Source organism: Scyliorhinus torazame, chromosome 3, assembly GCF_047496885.1.
Source record: "Scyliorhinus torazame isolate Kashiwa2021f chromosome 3, sScyTor2.1, whole genome shotgun sequence".
NCBI lineage: Eukaryota > Metazoa > Chordata > Chondrichthyes > Carcharhiniformes > Scyliorhinidae > Scyliorhinus > Scyliorhinus torazame.
The window spans coordinates 206,432,469-206,448,672 of record NC_092709.1 but is presented as its reverse complement, the minus strand read 5'-3'; the positions used below and the strand labels follow the sequence as shown (position 1 = coordinate 206,448,672).

At 46.4% G+C, this 16,204-nt stretch overlaps 1 protein-coding gene across 2 annotated transcripts in view; it reads left to right on the top strand.

Annotated features, from left to right (window-relative positions):
• Positions 1 to 16,204, top strand: part of LOC140408913 (uncharacterized) — a 299,625-nt gene that overhangs the window by 241,564 nt on the left and 41,857 nt on the right. The window lies entirely within an intron of this gene.

Sequence of the window (16,204 nt, the reverse complement as noted above, 5' to 3'; positions counted from 1 at the left end):
CAAAGACTATTTATCAAAATATAACGAGCATGAGGATCACTAAAGAAAGAATAGGGCCTATTAATGACCAAAAGGGTGAGAATGGAGGCAGAAGGTGTTGGTATGGTTCTATTCACCCAAAAAAGAAGGATAATACAGATATTACAAACAGGGCGGACTAGTGTGAAATATTAGACAAAATTAACAGAGTGAGAGAGAAAATATTAAGAAGCTTAATGTCTTTGAAAGTGGTTAAATCCCCAGTTCTATTTTTAATTTTTTGTATAGGGGTGCCCTTTAAAAAGCACCCCCGAACTTTTAAAACCTCTTAGTTGCTGGTAGGGCAAGCTCATTCAGAGCCTGCCCCTTCAGCAAGATGTAATGGCTCTAACAATACAGCAGAGGAAGCCACTGTTGGGGCCGACAGCTTCCACACTGTTTTTTCCATCCGCTGCCAAAAATGAGAAAATTCCACCCTCGGCGGTTCATTGCTTGAGTACTGAATCAAGTTTAAATCACTGCACCACGCCACATCATTATCATGTCAGGAAAGACATGATTACATTAAAGAGGGACAGAGGACATTTACTAGGATGCAGCCTGGACTGGAGAATTTTAATGATCAGGCATGATTAAAACAAAGGAGGCTGAAAGAAGACTTATTTGAAGTATAAAACATTAGGAAGGGTCTAGATAGTCTGGATAGAAAGGCGTTGGGTGAGGGGAACATAGCCATGGGGCATAGAAATTTAGGCTGAATGTTAGGAAGTTTAGAGGTGTTTTGAATTAATATGTGGGAATCTGGACTAATAGGCAGGCAAGAGCAGGTAGATCCTTTCTCATGAGGCAGCTATTGTTGTCAGGATATCTCTGATACCTAAAATGGGCCGGAATAGGAAGGACTCCTGCGCTTGGTTTACCTGTCAGTTTTCCCATATTGTGGAGAGCTCAACTGCCACTGGTAATATGCTAGTGGGAAGAGGCTCTTGATTGGTTACCTCAGTATCTCAGTTGGCCTATAAGTGGGAGGACAATCTTGCTGGCAAAATGGCATGGCATCAGGAAGATGATGAGCATTTCAACCCCACCTTCCCGTGCCATTTTAAGGCCCTTGCCTGCACCCAGCCCGTCTCCAGAGGACTGGCAAAGTTCAGCCAAATTGGCTGAATGTCCTCCTTCCATACTGTAAATTCCTATAATTAGAAACTAAATCATAACTGAGTTATTACCCAGTTTTGGGGTATAATTAATTGTCGAAAAGACTGACATGTTGTCAAAGCTTTTTGTGTTGCATTCACCGGGGTAAATGCAAGAATGGCAAATTTCAAACAATCACATCAATTTATGCTACAGTATAAAAGGATACTACTGGTTGGCAAGTCTCCAATGAGGAGTCCCTTGCTTACTGCTGGTTGAATACCAGTGGCAGCAGGCGAAGGCACTTAAGTGAGCACTACTTGCCCACTTAAGGGCCTCAATTGGCCTCCAGGTTGGAAGGCTGCTCACAAGTCTCCCTGTCCCAGACTTAATTAGAGGGAAGGAAGGGAGGCCCGCACCTTCCAGTCTAATCAAATAACATCCCCCTACCTTTAAACTAAGTTCAAGAGTGGGGCATTAAACTCTGGTATATTAGTTCCTGAATATCATTAGCATGACTGAGCCTGAATAGTGAAGGATCAGGCTTTGTTGTGGCCTTTGCTCAGACATGGTGTTAGCTTTCCACCTGCAGATTCCCTTGCTAATCAGAGAGAGCAGACAGGATGATGCTCTGTCTAATGATGGATCTTGGCACAGGTTACAATGGTTCACTGCACTCAGATGCCTGGGACTGTGGCAGGCAGAGGATTGGAGAGAAAGCCTGGGAAGGCTGTACTCCTGGTCTCTTACTCTTACCGAGAGGTATTGCTGCAGGATCTGAGGGACTGCAGTGAGGCGAGCGAAGAGATCAGTCCCACCAGCATATTAGGTATGGATGCAAGTGGCCAAGGAAGTCAGCAGCAGAGCTGTGGACCCTCCAATGAGGAGATACTGCACCCAAGGGGGTCCAGGACCTCCCGAGGAGCGTGGCATTATAATTTCAGGTGCTAAGTCCCAGATTCTGACTTCTCCAGCATTCTTCTGCTCAACACACCTTACAACTCCACTCATTCATCTCTCTGCAGGCATCTAAGAACCGAATTTGACCAGCCATCACCCATACTCACCCTACCTTTTGTACCCATATCTCACAGTTACCTTCTACGACGGTTGTCCTTTTCTCCTCTTAACACAATTTGTAACATTTATAATTCATAGAGTCATAAATGTTTAACAGCATGGAAACAGGCCATTCAGCCCAGCTTGTCCATGCCACCCAGTTTCTATCACTAAGCTAATTGTCTTTGAAGGAGAAGAAAGCCCACAACCTTAGCAAGAGGCATGCACTTTGGATGAACTGATCACCCTTCAGTGACAGAGAACTTGTCAGCCACTGGCAATGCATACCCATATGCTTCACTGGAAGGAAGTCCTGTTCCAGGAGACTGCAAATGCCAGCAGTGACCTGCCACCTGGTCTCGGTGCAAGTTGATGTACACATGGGCCCCAGCAAACAGCGCATCTGTGACCTACCAGATGCACTTGTGTGCTGCTGACTGGAAAATACCACACAGACCACCCGTGCAGCCCTGAAATGATCCGCAGGCTTAAAAGTTCAGAGCGGCAGTAACTTTCAGAGCTACAGGCACTGAGTGACTTCCCAGCACATATGGTGCCAACTCTTGCATCACCTGGCACAGGCGGTCAACTGTCCCCCGGGGGACACAACCTTCTCCAGCTCTGGACCTCTGACACCTGGAGTGAGGAAGTTCTATGTCGGAACATTCATGGCTGGTAGTGTCTTCCCCGATGCGCTGCCATTTGATGCCCTGCTCCCAGAAGATCAATGGGCCCTGTCTCCCCCTCTTCAGGCACTGGTCCTGACTGCGTGCAGCGGCACATCAAGGAGGACACGGCAAGTGCTGCACCACACTAGCCACAGGACCTCTTTAAACCTAGGAGCTCAGAGACATGAAGGACCGCTAAAGCCTGAGAGTGATCGCATCCCCCCCACCCCCGCCACACCCCCAGATGCCGATACTGAATCTCCGTCTTGAAACCATTTAATGATTTAGACTCCACTACACTATGGGGCAGCGAGTTCCACAAATTCACCACCCTCTGCGAGAAGTAGTGCCTCCTCATCTCAGGTTTAAATCTACTGCCTCTCAACCGATATCTGTGACCTCTTATTCTAGATTGTCCCACAGGGGGAACATTTGGTCTAGGTTTATTTTATCAATCCCTTTTAGTGTTTTATATATCTCGGCCAGATCCCCCCTCATGCTTCTAAATTTCAGCAAGTATAAGCCCAAACTGTTTAACCTCTCCTCATACGTCAACCCCATCATCCCCGGATCAATCTGATGAACCTCCTCTGAACTGCCACCACATCCTTCCTGAATTAAGGAGACCAAAACTGGACACAATACTCCAGATGGTCTCACCAACAGCCTATACAATTACAACTACACTTCTCTGATTTTATATTCCAGTCGTTTTGCAATAAACAGCAACATTCCATTTGCCTTTCTTATTACATTTTGTCCCTGCAGACAGACTTTCTGCGATTCATGAACAACGACACCCAGATCCCTCTGCCCAGACGCATTTTGAATCTGCTTTCCATTGTTGCTAACTTTGCCTTAGTTCAATTGCTCTGTTTTATTACCTTTGCTCTTTAGCCGCCAGGTATCTTTATGATACCGCCACGTGGTTCAAGTCCGAGTAATGATCAATAATCCAATACACCGATTAGTAAGATTTAAATCAAAGCACATTTATTATACACAGTAATCGCTACTCATGCACACATTCTACGTCTAAGCTACTTCTACAACTAACAGGCCTATACTTAACTTGGAACTGGCCCACCAGGCCAGGGAAACAAATGGCCTTTCGTTCGGGTTCTGAGCCTGTGGGATTAGAAGTTGGTACAGATTGGTAGCTAGGAGCGCCTATCTCGTAGCGAGCGTTGAATTAAGACTTACGGGTTCGATCTTCACTGCTCCGGTCACGTTCAATGTTGGTTCGTTGTTGCTGGGTGACCCGGGCAGGAAGAAGAGCGTGAAGAGAGCGAAGAGGTGAAGAAGAGAGCGATTTGAACTTGGGGCTCAATTCTTATAGTCCCCAGGGGCTTCCGGCCTTTCGGGGCGGACCCTGTACCTGGTCCCAAGTGATTGGACTTTGTCCCAATCGCTTGGTTCGATTTTCTCCAATGCTGGAGCAGTTCCCTGATCGATGGGCGGTCTTGAGGTGGTCGTTCACCTCCTTTTGTGTAGGCTCCTGCTGGCGCCGAAGAGTCTGGTTTTGCTTTGTGTGTCTAAATGTTGCTTATTAGTATGCAGATGGGTGTTGTTTTGTTATGCTGATGGTTGCTGGTATCGATAGTGTCTGGCCTTTCCAGAGGTAAATACACAGCCAACCTGCAGCTGCTCGTTTTTGTCTTGTTGGCTGACTTTCCCATCAGCCTTTGCCATTCGCCATTTTGAATCGGGAATTGGCCATTTTAAGTGGCTACACCATTTAGATAATAATTTGCCTGACTATTTTTTGGGGCAAAAATGGATAACCTCACACTTATCCACATATAAACTCCTCTGCCAAATTTTGGCCCAATCTCCTAGCCTAACTATAGGTCTGTAAAATCTGTATCTCCTGTTCACTTCCTGCTTTCACACCTATTTTAGTATCATCCGCAGATTTTGATATGTTACACTCTATCCCTACTTGCAGATCGGTTATATAGATTATAAACAATTGAAATTCAAAGACTGAACCCCGTGGCACCCCACTAGTTACAGTTCGCCAGCCAGAGAATGATCCATTTAACCCGACCCTCTGCTTTACGTCAGTCAGCCAATCCTCAATCCAATCTAATATTCTACCCCTAAACCCCTATAATCTCACTTTATGGATCAATATTTTATGCGGCACCTTGTCAAATGCCTTCTGGAAATCTAGATATACCACATCTACAGATTCTCCATTATCCATCTTGCTGATTACGTCCTCAAGTTTGTCAAGCATGACTTACCCGTCAGAAAAACATGCTGACAATGTGGATTGAGCTTTGTCTTTCCAAATATTCAGTCATCTCCTCCTTAGTGGTTGATTCCAGCAATTTCCCCACCACAGAGGTTAAAGTATCTGGTCTCTAATTTCCTATTTTTTGTGTCTCCCTCCCTTTTTGAATAGGGGCGTCATATTAGCGTATTTCCAATTCACCGGGACCTTCCCAGAATTCAATTAATTTTGAAATATCATAACCAATGCATCCACTATCTCTGCTGCCACCTCCTTTAATACCCGAGGGTGCAGGCCATCCGGTCCTAGAGAATAATGTGCCTTTAGTCCCATTAATTTATTCAATACCTTCTCCTTAGTGATGTTTAGTGCACTAAGTTACTCTGCATTAACTGCAGTTCTTGGATTTTTAAAATTATCCTCTACTGTGAAGTCCGGGGCAAAATATTGATTCAGCGCCTCCACCATCTGTATTCCCCATTAATACCTCACCAGTATCGTCCTCTAAAGGGCCAACATTTACTTTAATTATTCTCTTCCTTTTTAAGGTGAGTGAAGTGCTGGGCAGGTGAAATGCTTTTCAAGAAGTTGCCAATCTCTGTCAAGCAATGATAGCATTCCCTGAGAAGTTGCGTTATGAACAGCATCCTTTTTCTTGGCCATGGCTGGAGTTCTTCAGTCTCAGTCCCAGCCAGTTTCATTAAAGAAGCTCTTCCTGCTTCTTGCCTCAATGACCCTGGTGAGATGCTGACAGATGGGAAACAGGTGCCCAAGTTGTTAAGTCCAGAACTGAGGATCAAAACTGAACCTAATGCCCCATTTCCTTCTCACATTTACTTGTGAGTGTTACTTGTTACTTATCAGTCTGAATGTTGTCCAGATCTTTCTGCATGTGGACATGGTATGTGAGGTGTGATGTCAACCACAATACCCTGGTGAGGTTAATGTTATCAAATTGTGTGGTATATAGCAGACAAACTTTCTTATTTTCGTACCTTCGAATATACAAATTTGGAACAGGAGTTGATCACTCAGCCCTTTGAGCCTGTTTTGCCATTTAATAAGCTCACGGCTGACCTGATTATGACCTCAACCCTACGATCCTGCGTACCCACGATAACCTTTTGTCCCCTTGTTAAGCAAGACTCCATCTAGCTCTGCCGCAAAAATATCCAAAGACTCTGCATCTACTGCCTTTTGAGGAAGAGAGTCCCAGAGACTCCAACCTCTGAGAGAAAGACTTTCTCCTCATCTGTCTTAAATGTGTGACCCCTTATATTTAGTGACCATGGTGTTTAAACTTAAGCAAGTAGGTCATAGGATTTGAGTGGAGAAAACATGATGTGCTAATGGGAGGAGCCAGGACAGTGGCAGTCAGTTTTGAGTTAGTTTAGTTTGGCTGTGGGCTGATAGCTTCTGCAGAAAGCTGTCAGATTCAGCATTAATCTGGCAAAGAGGGTTCTGCAGGTTGTTTATTGAATAGACCTCGCTGTCTCTTCAAGAAGTCTTCATCCAAAAATTGACAAGTAATCCTGTGTTTGCTAACTTTATTTAAAAGTAGTTTTTGGCCATGATGGGTTTTGCTTGAGAGAAGAAAAAAAAGGTATCAGTTAGAAGTTAAAGTGTTTCTTTTTTTTGTTAAGCAATATTTAACTGGCAATTGTGAAATCACTTCTGGAGCGAAGTATTCTTTCCTCACAGTTTTACAAATTGAAAAAAAAATTGGGATTCCAGTTACTGTCAGGTATCCTATCAAATGTTGGGGTCTGTTCCAGGATCGTAATACTATCTTTGTGTCATCAGTAAATTTAGCAACCATACCTTTGATGCCTTCATCCAAGTCATTGATATAAATTGTAAAATGTTGAGGCCCAGCACTGATCCCTGTGACACAACAGTTGGTACATCCTGCCAACAAGAAAAAAAAACATCAAAAGCTAGTCTCTGTTTCCTGGTAGCCAGCCAATCTTCTATCCATGCCAGTATGTTACCCCCCTGCACCATGAGCGCTTAGTTTCCACAATAACCTTCTGGAAAACGAAGTACAGTACATCCACCGGTTCCTCTTTATCCACAGCACATTGACGCCTTCAAATCACTCCAATAAATTGGTTCAACATGATTTGCCTTTCACAAAACCATGTTGACTCAGCCTGACTGCCTTGCCATTTGTGCAAGAGCCATGAAGAAATGTAATGCCATTTTCATAGGACATCTATGTCATTAAAACTAGTTAAAACAAAAATGGTGGCAATAAATAGTGGAATCACTTCTGGGGTGAAGTATCTTTTCCTCATAGTTTTAAAACTAAAGTAAAAATTGTGGTTTCTGAAAACAGGAAAGACAAGATTACATTTTAAATGGAGGCCATTTACCAGAATTGCTGGTGGAAGCTAATATTGATGGTATCAGTCCCATTGCTTGACAGCCATATCAGTGCAACTGAAGCTGCTGCAGAGGCTGCCTTTCAACTTGCTGTCAGGAATGTTAAAATGTGGTCAGCATATTAGAAAACTGTGTATTGCTTGAGAGAATCTGACTTTTAGACTAACGTCTTCAGGCCATCCTGTTTGTCATCCAAAAGAGAATGTATCAAGCACAGTCCACAACTACAGACATGAACACAAACGTCTATCAGGTAGCGTAGAGTAAAACACCACAGTCCATCTGGTGGATGTAAAGGTTTTGAGAGTGGCACACATCTCTTTCAATAATTCTTTTCCACTTTCTCTGCCAAATAGTTATCCAATCCCATCTTCAGTTTCCCGAACATTATTTAGCTGCAATTAGTTTTTATTCCAGAAACCTAATGTCCACGGTTTAAAAGTATACAGGCAGCTTTGACTGGGGATGGACTGACCACTTTGAAAATCAGCAGGTTTTGTGAGTGTAGTACCCTCAATAACGACACGAGAGTGTGGAATGGTAAATGAAGGCTTTAATAAGCAGAGAACTAGCCAGCTACAGAGACGTGTGCTTACTGAGTGCCGTCTACAGGGCGTCACCTTATATACGTCTCCCTGGTGGGCGGAGTCCACCAGGGTTCCAAACCCGGTCTTAAAGGGGCATCACCTACATGGTGTTAAGGGTACAGTAACCATTCATCACATTCACCGGCTGTTTAAAAAAATGCAAAGTCCATCGGGGGTGAAGGGGAATTACATGTCTATTCTTTTTGACGGCCTGATCGTACTCGTCGACCTTCTCAGCTCGGGCAGTGGCGCGGCAGACACGGATGTCTTTCGTGAGGGTACATCCGGGAGCACGGTGGTCGGAGCTTTCATCCGGGTCGGGGTCGGGGGGCAGGGGGAATAGTTGGGGCTGGGGGTAGCGGTGCCGGCACCGGCAGGGACTGTGGAGGGGGGGAGGCGCGGTCGGTGTCTACCGACGGAGTGGGGGTCCAGGGGGTGCCAGGTCCTGGAGGGAAACCGCAAGGGGGGGGCATCAGTGGGGCAACCAGCGGGTGTAAGATCCCGGAGGGAAACCGTGTCTTGCCTGCCATCGGGGTGCGCGACATAGGCGTAGCGGGGATTTGCATGTAGCAGTTGGACCCTCTTGACCAGGGGGTCCATTTTATGGCTCCTCGCGCGCCTCCGGAGAAGAACAAGTCCCGGAGTCGTCAGCCAAGGTGGAAGCGAAACCCCTGAGGTGGACTTCCTGGGGAAGACAAACAATTGGTTGTGAGGGATCTCATTTGTGGCCGTGCAGAGGAGCGACCTAATGGAGTGGAGGGCATCGGGTAGGACGTCCTGCCAGCGGGTGGTTGGGAGACGTCTTGACCATAGGGCCAGAAGGACAGCCGTCCAAACTGTTGCGTTATCCCTCTCCACCTGCCCGTTTCCCCGCGGGTTATAACTGGTTGTTGTGCTCGAGGCGAAGCCCTTGCTGAGCAGATACTGACGCAGCTCATTGCTCATGAACGATGTACATCGGTCGCTGTGGACATAAGCGGGGAAACCAAACAGGGTGAAAGTGGCCGAGGTCATGTCGGAACAGGGAACGACGAATGGGAAACGGGAGAACTCGTCGGTGACAGTTAGGAAGTAGGTATTGGTTGATGCGAGGGGACCTTTGAAGTCCACGCTTAGTCGCTCAAAAGGCCCCGAGGCCTTTACAAGGCGACCCTTGTCTGGCCGGTAGAAGTGCGGTTTGCACTCCGCACAGATCTGGCAAGCCCTGGTCATGGCCTTGACCTTGGTGGAGTACGGTAGGTTGCGGGACTTGATAAAGTGGACGAGCCGGGTAACCCCCAGGTGACAGAGGTCATTGTGGTTGGCCCGCAGGCAATCCTCCTGCACGTTGCCGCATGTGCCGTGGGACAGGGCATCTGGGGGCTTGTTGAGCTCCCCTGGATGATAATCTGGGGGCTCGTTGAGCTCTCCTGGTTGATACTTAATATCGTACACGTAGGTGGAGAGTTCGATCCTCCACCTCAAGATTTTATCATTTTTAATTTTGCCCCGTTGTGCGATATCAAACATGAAGGCTACCGACCATTGGTCGGTAACTAGGGTGAAACTCCTACCGGCTAGGTAGTGCCTCCAATGCCGCACAGCCTCCACAATGGCTTGTGCCTCCTTTTTGACTGCAGAGTGCCGAATCTCGGAGGCGGTGAGGGTCCAGGAGAAGAACGCTACTGGCCTGCCTGCCTGGTTGAGGGTAGCAGCCAGAGCGATGTCTGACGCATCGCTCTCTACCTGGAAAGGGATGGTTTCGTCCACCGCGTGCATAGCGGTCTTGATGATGTCGGCCTTGATGCAACTGAAGGCCGACTGGGCCTCAGCCGTCAGGGGAAATGTCGTGGTCCTTATGAGTAGCCAGGCTTTGTCCACATATCTGGGGACCCACTGGGCGTAATAGGAGAAAAGCCCCAAGCACCGTTTGAGGGCCTTGAGGCTACGGGGGAGGGGGAGTTCCTTAAGGGGGCATATGCGGTCGGGGTCGGGACCTAGGACCCCGTTTTCCATGACGTAGCCGATGGTGGCTAGTCGGGTTGTGTGGAAAACGCATTTTTAGGTGAGGTTGAGGGCCCGGGCGGTCTGGAGGAACTTTTCAAGGTTCGCGTCATGGTCCTGCTGATCATGGCCGCAGATGGTGACATTGTCCAAGTATGGGTAAGTAGCCCGCAATCCGTACTGGTCCACCATTTGGTCCATCGCCCTCTGGAAGATGGAGACCCCATTTGTGACGCCGTAGGGGACCCTGAGGAAGTGGAAAAGCCGGCCGGCTGCTTCGGAAGCAGTATAGAGGTGGTCATTTGGTCGGATAGGGAGCTGGTGGTAGGCGGATTTTAGGTCGACAGTGGAGAATACACAGAGTGATCCGATTGACCATCTCTGCTATGCGGGGAAGGGGGTACACATCGAGCTGCGTGAAGCGGTTTATGGTCTGGCTGTAGTTTCTTTTCCCCAGACCGTACTACCACCGCTTGTGCTCTCCAGGGGCTGTTGCTAGCCTCGATGACCCCCTCTTCAAGTAAACGCTGGACCTCTGACTTGATAAAAGTCATATCTTGGGCACTGTACTGCCGGCTCCTGGTGGCGACGGGCTTACAGTCGGGGGTGAGGTTCGCGAATAGTGAGGTGGGTGCAACTTTCAGTGTTGCAAGGCTGCATACCGTGGGGGGGGGGGGGAAAGAAGTGTCCGCTGAAATTCAGGGTCAGTCTTCGGTGGCTGCACTGGAAATTCAGACCGAGCAGCAGGGGGCGTAGAGGTGAGGGAGTATATAGAGCTTGAAATGAGCATTTTCGGCGCCCTGGATCGCGAGATTTGCAATACAATACCCCTTGATTTGGACCGAGTGGGACCCGGAGGCGAGGGCTATGGTTCGGGAAGCGGGATAGGTGCGCAAGGGGCAGTGCCTTACCATTTCTGGGTGGACAAAGCTCTCACTGCTCCCGGAGTCGAAGAGTCAGGGAGTGTCGCGCCCGTTGATCTGGACCTGCATCATGGAGGTCCGCAGGTGCTTTGGCCGTGATTGGTCGAGGGTGATCGCTCCCAGTTGCGGGAAGTCCGAGTCCTCAGCCGTGTCGGATTCACAAAATGGCTGCCGCCGTCGGTCACACGTGTGGGGTCTCGAAGATGGCCGCCACCAAGCTGGCTGCCCCATGACTTGCACAAGTCCGGTGACGCGTCAGAAAGGGGCGTGTCCGGCCGGTGCGCAGCCGCGTTGTGGGGCCTGCGGGCCTGTGAGCTCGATTTTCGGGCCTGGTGAGCATTTTGTTTCTGGGCCTTGAACCTGGCCAGGCAGACCCTCGCGAAATGCCCCTTTGCGCAGTCGCTGCAGATGGCGGAGCGGGTCGGGCATCGTTGACGTGGATGCTGGCCCTGTCCACAGAAAATGCACGGTGTGCCCCCGGTCTGGGCGGGTCACCGGCGGCGCAGGCCCGTAGCGTGGCCGATTCTGGGGCAGTCCGAGGGGGGCTCGCAGGGTCATCGGGGTAGGTGCCTAGGTTGCGGCGGGCCACTTCCAGTGAGGTGGCGAGCGTTTCCGTGTCCTGAAGGTCTTTAGCTCCATTTTCGAGGAGTCGCTGCCTGATATAGGTCGAACGGATGCCGGACACATAGGCGTCTCGGATGTGCAGGTTCATGTGGACTTCCCCCGTCACATCCTGATGGTTGCAGTTCCTGGCGAGCGCGGTGAGCTTTTCCACGTACTTGTCCAGCGTTTCCCCTGAGCGCTGCCGCCAGGTAGAAAGCAGGTGCTGTGCATGTACCTCATTTATGGGTTTGACGAAATGCTTTTGCAGGATCTCGATCGCCTCATCGTAAGTTGTCGCCTTCTCGATCATGGCGGAGATTCTATGGCTCCCCCGGGCATGGAGTAGGCGCAGCTTGCGAGGCCCTAGGACGGGAACTTCCGAGGATTCCAGGTAGACCTCGAAGCAGCAGAGCCAGTACTTAAAAATGTCTTTGGCCTCTGGTGTCCATGCTTCCAGGTTGAGCTTTTCTGGCTTGAGACCGGCATCCATCCTAACGTAGTCTGCTTATTAAATTGTAGTACCCTCAATAACCACACGAGAGTGTGGAATGGTAAATGAAGGCTTTAATAAGCAGAGAACTAGCCAGTTACAGAGACGTGTGCTTACTGAGTGCCGCCTACAGGGCGTCACCTTGTATACGGCTCCCATGTGGGCGGAGCCGGAGGCGGAGTCCCCCAGGGTTCCAAACCCGGTCTTAAAGGGGCATCACCTACATGGTGTTAAGGGTACAGTAACCATTCATCACAGCGAGTTCCCTCATAAACGTAGTGCAACCTCTCCTTTTTCCCTGTGAATCCTGTGCTCTTTCGGGGAGCCAGTATGCACAATAAATGGCTCATTGGTTATGACATTACTGAATATTAATTCAGGGCAAATCTTACAATTTGTGGTTTTACACCAGTCACTTCTATTCACAGATATTGTGTTCCTGACAAAGCTGGAATGTATTTTTTTTTCTGTTATGACCAGAATTCCAATGTTCATTAGGTGGTAGAGGAAATATTACTTGTCCTTTCTAGCAAGTTCTTTAACTATTCATGAACAATATTCAGCCCTGACTGAGGAACCATACAGCACAGCATTTGAAAAGAGAGAATGCCTAATTATGCTATTTTACATTGCTGAAATTGTCTCCTTTTATTATAAAATGAAAATGATTTGAGGTTTGCCAAGAAAAATCTTTCATTCGGTGATGAAAGAGAGTAGAACAGAATGAAGCATAGAAATAATAGAATCCTTTTGTTATTCATTTAGAGGTTGTGGATGGCGCTCGTTAGGCCAGTGTTTATTGCTTATTACGAATTGCCCTTTAGAAGGTAGTGGCGAGCTGCCTTCTTGAACCACTGCAGTCCATGTCATGTAGATACATCTACAATGCTTTGAAGAAGGAAGTGCCAGGGTTTTGAGCCAGCAACAGTGAAGGAACAGTGATATATTTCCAAGTCAGGGTGGTGAGTGAATTGGAGGAGAACTTCCAGGTGAAGTTCCCATGTGCTGCTTCAATTGTCCTTCTAGACAGGAGTAGTCGTAGGTTTGGAATGTGCTGCTGAAGGAGCCTTGGTGAGTAGCTGCAGTGTATCTTGTAGATGGTACACACGGCTGCTATTGTTCATCAATGGTGGAATGAGTGAAGGTTTGTGGAAGTGGGCTGATTTGTCCTGGACGGTGTTGAGCTTCTCAAGTGTTGATGGAGCTGCACTCATCCAGACAAGCAGAGAGTATTCCATCACACTCCTGATTGTGCCTTGTAGATGGTGGACAGCCTTTGGGGAGTCAGGAAGTGAGTTACTCATTGCAGGATTCCTAGTCTCTGCCCTGCTCTTTTAGCCACGGTATTTTTATGGCCGGTCCAGATCAGCTTCTGGGCAATGGTAACCCCCAGAATGTTGATAGTGAGGACAATAGATGATAGACAGAATGGTTGTGGAAATGTAAATTACCATCTATCTTCATGCTCTGAACAAAATTGACCAAATTGGAATCTGAGCTGTAAAATAAAAAGATGTGTTTGGCCAGGGAGTTTGTTCAAAATCTCACGTAAGCACCCATGTGAATTACCAAAAAGGAGTAAAATTAACAAAACTGTACAAGAGTTGATACAGTTCAATCTAAATTTCAACATGGGGTGATTTGTTAACTATACTGATTTAACAGGTTTCATTTTGTCTTTTTTACTCCAACTGTGAGAATAATAAAATCATATTAATATGTGAGAGTGTCTCAAAATCTCGAAGGGTAATTTGCAACACTGGTTAATGGTATATTTGTTTGGAATAATGTGAGGAACAATGTCCAAGCCAGCGAGTAACCAGTCTAGTTGTTGTGCAAACAATTAACACAGAATATTTATTAAAGTTAAAAAAACACACAATGAACTAATATACGTTATGACACTTAAGTATATGAATAACTAAACACATGTTGCATCTGAAGTTGCCTCTTATTCCCAAAATATACCCATGTTCCCTGAACTCACTGAGACACCCCTTTTCCCAAGCAACGTCCAAATTTAGTAACTCTGTAGCTCAAATCCGGTTAATAGTTATTACACAATATCACTTAGGTGAACAAGTCTGGGAAAACGTCTCTTCCTGGTTCAGCGAAGGAACAAAGCTGTGTCTTTTAGAGGAGAATATCTACAATATGAAGTGACTCTAAATGTTAGAGGAAATAGGCTTCCTTGGCTTGGATCACAGATGGAACTGGCCTGCCTGATTGTTGGATGGAGAACTAGCCTCATTTTCAGTAAGCGTGCTAGCACATATATTGTTTAGTCTTTTTGCTATTCCTCAGTGGATTCTACTGACTGCCTCTCTCAAATTCCTTGCCTTTAGAAGTTATAATTTATACAGCCCCACTGATATCTGGTAAACAATATTTCTAATATGGCCATATGCACCTCAATGTCTCTAGATTCCTGCTAATCTTTGTTACTGGTCAAATCGCATCGCATTGTTCTTCTAGATGCCTGCTTGTCTTGTTACTTGTCTGTTATTTTATTTTCATTTAAGTTCACTGTTTAATTGTTAACTTCCATGGAAATATATCCATAGAATCCACACAATGCAGAAGGAGGCCATTTGGCCCATCGGATCTGCACTGGCACTCCGAAAGAGCACCCCACCTCGGCCCATTACCCCGCCCTATCCCCGTAACCCCATTTAACCTGTGCATCGTTACTCCCAGAGGAAACCCACGCAGACATGGGGAGAACATACAAACCTTCCACATTGCTAACAATTTATAGATTTTCCTCTTGGACTAATGTTAAACAAAACAATATTTAATTCATTAGATAAATGTTGAATGAGTTTCAATGAATTCTGTTCATCTTTTGTCAGTGGAATAGGACAGCAGGCTGATTAGTCACAAATTATTCTCACTGAATCAATTGGAAGTTTGACATCTTTTTAAAGACTGTTGCTGAAGATTCCAGATTATTGATGCAATCATTATTATTTTAACTTATGAACTGACAGTATGATCAAATGTCAATATCTACTCAGTCTATGAGAGAACAATATTGCCTGAGGGGCCCAGGCCAATCAACATTTTCTCCTTTGGAGAGGGCAGGAGCAGGCGTTAGTACCATCAACAATAATTAAAGGATCCTCCTTCAGATTGACAGGTTGTGCTACAATTAAAATGTTTATGACTTCATTAATCTCCCACATAGTTGCGTCGTTCATTTAATTTGACTTTATTTGAACTATTTACACAGTCACACACCCGAGAGGGACATTAAAAACTCAATTAGCTGAGCAAATCTGTGCTCCACTGAGTTGTTTTCAGGAAATCCATAGAGTCCCTACAGTGCAGAAGGAGGCCATTCGACCCATCGAGTCCGCACCGACCCTCCGAAAGAGGAGGGCCCTAAGCCCATTCCCCCGCAGAATGCATTGATCATGGCCAATCCACCCAACGTGCTCATCTTTGGACTGTGGGAGGAAGCCTGAGCACCTGGAGGAAATACAGGGAGAACATACAAACTCCACACAGTCACCCAAGGCCCGAATTGAACCTGGATCCCTGGTGCTGTGAGGCAGCTGTGCCAACCACTGTTCCACCTGATGTTTACAATGATTATGTTTACAAAGTACAGCTAAGCTAGTCATCTAGAAATCACTGTTAATAGTATTTGCATATTAATGTTTAATGCAATTATATTACATTGTGCTCCTCTAAATGAACCAGCAACCGTTACATTTTAAACAGTTACTGCCTCTGTTGAAATAGGGAACAGAGGAATGTAATTTGAGGACACTAATTTATCCAACAGTAATTACTTGCCTCAAATCACTAAATATTTCATTTCCAAATAAATATTTGAAGCAAAATAGATACTTGGTTTATGAGTTCTTCTCTAATCAGTGAATTAAAGGCTGTTAATATAATAATTGGAGGTAGACCAACATCTGTTGAAAGCTGATTTCGAATTTTCAGTTGAAACTCACCAGCCCTTTACTCCTTATTAGCTACAAAATTTCTTAAAAGTAACCCAGATTAACGTGATATTGTATCATGTTGCTCATAATGCAATAACTGAAACGACCGAGCTGATAAAGACTATTTTGCTAAGTGTGGCTGTAGGTTTTATCTGTGAACAAAGTATGTGTCTTTGCAATTTTATTATGCACAGA